General features: G+C 50.8%; 1 long non-coding RNA gene across 1 annotated transcript; it reads right to left on the bottom strand.

The window, feature by feature from the left end:
* Positions 1-2,795: 2,795 nt before the first annotated feature.
* On the bottom strand, positions 2,796-4,167 carry LOC145526206 (uncharacterized). The gene is made up of 2 exons (XR_014068739.1): positions 3,999-4,167; positions 2,796-3,671 (listed from the first exon to the last, which is right to left on the bottom strand). It is a non-coding gene; the product is annotated as an uncharacterized LOC145526206 (long non-coding RNA).
* Positions 4,168-4,912: the final 745 nt, after the last annotated feature.

Raw genomic sequence — 4,912 nt, 5'->3', positions numbered from 1 at the left:
AGGATGGTTGGTCAGGTGCAGCGGAACCTAACCAGCCCTGACTACTACTGAAACAGACACCCAGAAGCCATGCTGCCATAACAAGAAATAAACAATGGAAAGCACGTGTCGCTGGCTTAGGAACAGGATGGAGAGAAAGCTCTGAGCTCCACAGAGGGAAGTGTCTGGTCAGATGTGACTGCAGGGCTCCGACCTCAGATGGTGAACTTAGTGAAGCCGTAGCTCCAGGGAAGAGGCTGTTAGCAGGAGCTGGTGGCAGCTGTCCACTGCCAAACTCAGACAAGAATTGGCCAGCTTGAAGCAGGAGTGAAAGTGAGGAAAGGGCTCCCACCAAGTTGAAAACTGACTAAATTTAAGACCCCTTCCCCAAGTGAAGGAAGGGAAGTCGCTCAGTCGTGTCCAACTCTTTGCGACCCCGTGGACTGTAGCCTACCAGGCTCCTCCGTCCATGGGATTCTCCAGGCAAGAATACTGGAGTGGTTTGCCATTTCCTTCTCCAGAGGATCTTCCCGACCCAGGGATCGAACCCAGGTCTCTCGCATTGGAGGCAGACGCTTTAACCTCTGAGCCACCAGGAAGCTGATTTGATAAGAGTCGAGTTAAGGGATTGGCATCATGGCTAAAGGCGTGTCCGAGTGCAGAGGTGAGGAGGCTGTGGGGCTTGGACGTGGCAGTGGAAACGGAGAACATGGGCACTCACTGACAAAGGAGAACAGGGAACCTGGCCTTACAAACCTGAAGGCATTGGCACCAGGACTAAGGGTGCTGTTGGCATGAAACTGACCAGGATCAGAAATAAGACACTCGATAAGGTTCTGAGGGAGCTTCCTATGTAGTGCAGTGGTAAATAATCCTCCTTCCAGTGAAGGAGACACAAGAGATGTGGGTTTGATCCCTGGGTTGGGAAGATCCCCTGGAGTAGGAAATTGCAACCCACTCCAGTATTCTTTCTTGAATAATCCCATGGACAGAGGAGACTGGAGGACTACAATCCAAGGGTCACAAAGAATTGTACATGACTCAGCAACTGAGCATGTGCTCCAACACACACACACACACACACAAGGTTCCAAGACAGTTTTGATGACAAAACAAGACCTGTTTAGAAGAAGAGAGGAATGGGCACATTTGGGAAAGCTTGCACTAACTGCCTGTGACCGGAGGACAGGCTGAGAAACTGCCATCCCTGGGGGGTGTCTGCCCCAACCCCACGTCACACGGGCAGAGAAGATGTAGGAGAGCCCCAAGTTCCCAGGGGGCTGAGCCAGGGCCTCGGAGGATGAGCGCATGGGGACTGTCTCCAAGCTGGACCCAAACCGTGCGGCCGGGAGAAACACACACTGCAGGGGCTCCGAGTGTCCAGCTGGAGGGCTCCCTTTTCTGTGCCAGCTGGGCCTGTTTATGGTCATTTTCCTGTCTCTGTTCCATGCAGCATTGAGTGTGTGCAAGGAAATGATTTATCTTTCTAGTTTCAGGGTCATCAGATGCAGAGATGCCCCTTGTGGACAGGGTACAATGGTATGAACCCCCCAGGCTTTGCCCAGAAGCCCTGGCTGTATGTGGCTGGAATTTTGGGGTCATCTTGCTTGGCAAGATGAGAGACAGAGAGTAGAATTAGCTGTCCTGGAGTCATCCAGACTGTTCACAAATTATTTGGTCTCCTTTTTCAGACATCCGAGAGGATTCCCCTTCCCTGCTCCCTTGAAGTTTGGCCTGGCCGTGTGACCTGCTTTGGACAATGAAACACGAGCCTTTAAAGGTCAGTTTATGGTGTTTCCTACTTCCTGCTTTGGTGATTGTGGAAGTGTGGGTCACCCTGGGTTCCTGGCCCCATGTGATTACCCAGAGCTGAGGGGCCTGCGGCCCATGCTGGACACACAGTGTGAGCAAGAGATGTACCTTTGATGTGTTTGGCTGTTGGTGTGGTGGGGGGGGGGTGTTTGTTACACAGCAGACCCTGTTCTAGCCTGACTGATACACTCTGTTGAACACAAATACAGGGCTGTCACTCTGCTCTTGGTTCGGGGGGAGTGGGCACAGGACTGTTTCCCAGTGAGGTTTAAAATACCTTACTTCAAGGTTGTCAGAGACAATGGAAAGAAAGTCTCCAGGCGTGCTCTGTGGTGAGGCACAGCCCTGGCTGTGAGAGCAAGGAGTCTGGAAAAATGGGATAATGAGGTTCCCAGGGCTCTGTCATGAGGGAACAGCAGGCCTGAGTTCTCTCCTGAGCATGTTCTGGATTGGGGCTGATGAATGAGCCGTGAATCCTGTCCTTCCCACCATCATCTGGGGGACCCCCAATCCACCCACTTCCCGGGGCGATGGACCTTCCTCAGCAGCCCCCAGAGTTCCCGAGGGATCACACTCTTACAGAAGTCACCAGGAGCCTCAGCTTTGCGCATGCTTTGAGATGCTTTGATTAAATCCCACCCATAGCGCATCGTGTTTACCAGGTTGTTAATAATCATGATGCCGGGTATGTACCTCCCCATGGAAGAAGGCCGCTCCCCGGATGGATTATGGATCTGTTCACACACGATTTCCATACATCTTTAAAGATCACCACTTTAACAGCTCTTGGTATAGACACCAGGAGGCAGTTACATTTAACAGCGCATAAATCTAATTCCCTCTGCACTCAATTTTTTCAGGCTGCAGAATCAATTTGAGTCTGTCAGGATTTTATTCCAAAGTCTATTAACACCCGGCTTGTTCCCTCCATTTCCCAGCTCTCTCTCTCAGCAGTCTCCCCCCCTTTTCAGGGACTCAATCCTAAAGAAAAAGATGCTTGCTGATACACAGTAACAGCCTTTATCTCTTTACAACAGGATCTAATTAAGCATGAAGGAGACGCAAAGCTTCAACAATTAGGCCTGGGCCTTGGAGGTCACGTCTTGGGATGCAGCCTGCCTGAGTCCATCTCACCTCTCAGGGTCAGCCTTGGATGCTTTCTCCCTGCACTGCAGTGGCGGGGGCAGGAGGGGTGGGGTTGGTTAGCAGGAGCTCTTTCCAGAGTCTTTTCTGGGGGGTCAGGGGCGTCTGAGGGTGTTCAAGTTAGCCCCATCTACTTCCAGGTGAATTTTTATCCAGGGTGGGATGAAGCATCTGCTGTCTTAACGATAACCTAGAGGCACACAGCCATGTCTGAGCATCTACACGCAGTCATCATTCAATGCACTCACATCCGTCCCTGAGATGTAGGTATATTGTTATTCCCATTTTATGGATGGGAAACAGACACAGAGAGAGTAACTCATCCAGGGTCACACAGCTAGCAAGAACCAGAGCAATTCAGACTCTTTCCCGCTAGTCTTGGTCCAAGTCCCCTCCCGTCCTGGGGGCACCACACCATCTTGTGTGTGCATCTGTCCCCTCTTCTGCTAACAGTCTCACTGTCTCCATTCAGAACTGTCACATCCTCTATCCAGCTCTGCTGACTGGCTCCCGCCCCAGGCCTGGCGGCAGGACTCCTCTCCCTGAGGCTGAGATAGGTAGGTGCAGGATAAGCTGGCGATCTGAGCTGGAGCAACCAAAGTTGGGCCTGGAGTTCTGGGTGGCACTGATGGAGGAGAGGCCTGGGGGCAGCAAGCAGGTGGCATTGCATCAGGAGACCTGCTGGAAGTCACCTGGAGGAGGTCCTGGCTGAGAAGGGAGCCATGGGACAAACAGGGCTGCAAGGGAGAGAAGAGGGGAAGGGGTATGGGGAGGAAGTGGGGAAAGGAGAAAGGGAGGAGAGAGGCAGAAAGAGAGAGGATTTGCTTAGATAATATTATTTGAACACTTCTCATTTACCCCATCCATTGGCCAAATGAGGCTCAGTCAGCCTGGGGTCACTGCTGCTTCTTCCGGCCCAGGAAGACCCAGGAAAAAAATGATATTGTGATCTTGATTGTTGTTGTTCGGTCACTCAGCTGTGTTTGACTCTTTGTAATCCTATGTACTGCAGCACACTAGGCTACCCTGTCCCTCACCATCTCTTGGAATTTGCTCAAACTCACGTCCATTGAGTCAGTGATGCCATCCAACCATCTCATCCTCTGTCATCCCCTTGTGATCTTTAGATTAATGTAATCTCTTTATCCTGTGGGGATCACTTGGTTCCCTGTGACTTGGCTTCCTTGGCTGTGAAATAGGGATGATGTTGGTGGTAGTGCTACTGCTGATTGTGATGGTGATAATGACAGTGATGTTGATGATGTTGATGATGATGGTAGTGATGGTGAAGATGGTGATGATGATGGTGATGTTATTGATGATGATGGTGAAGATGGTGGTGATGGTGATGATGATGGTGATGGTGATGGTTTGGTGAGGATGTGGATGGTGGTGATGACAGTGATGATGATGTTGATGATAATGACGGTGATGATGATGGTGGTCATGGTGAAGATGCTGATGATGATAAGACTGCATGATCTTAAGCTAGTGTAACAGGATGCTGAGGTGAATTTTTTCCTGTTGTCCTAGAGAAGTAACTAAGACCCAAGGATTAGAACAAAGGAGTCAAATTCCCCCTATTTGAAAGCACCAATGAGCTATCAAGAGTTGAGACTGGCCCAAGAGGGGTGCATCCTGTCCTACCATCACCATTCCCCTGCCCACTGAGTCCATGTAAAAGGGTCAGGGTCAGGGACCTCTGGGACTGTGCAGATCCCTTCCTCCAAGTAACGTCAGGGCCTCTGAGAGAGCATCTTGTGAGCAGCTGTTACCAGAAGAGAAGGCTGCCACACATTCTGTGGCTGAATGCTTTCAGAGTAAAGATGCCTACAAGCCACTCAGAGTGTGACTACAGCACAATGTGGTAAAAACGTTCTCGCCATGTACCGTGTAAAGTTTGGGGACGTGAATGAATAGACTGGATTAAAGATGGCTGCAAAGCCCCTGTACTCCAGTGAAGAGGTGGGGTCTGCTT

Source organism: Giraffa tippelskirchi, chromosome 11 (assembly GCF_054371585.1).
Source record: "Giraffa tippelskirchi isolate mGirTip1 chromosome 11, T2T-mGirTip1v1.2.pri, whole genome shotgun sequence".
Taxonomy (NCBI): domain Eukaryota; kingdom Metazoa; phylum Chordata; class Mammalia; order Artiodactyla; family Giraffidae; genus Giraffa; species Giraffa tippelskirchi.
The sequence above is the reverse complement of the archived record's forward strand: the minus strand, read 5'-3'. Positions and strand labels throughout refer to the sequence as shown.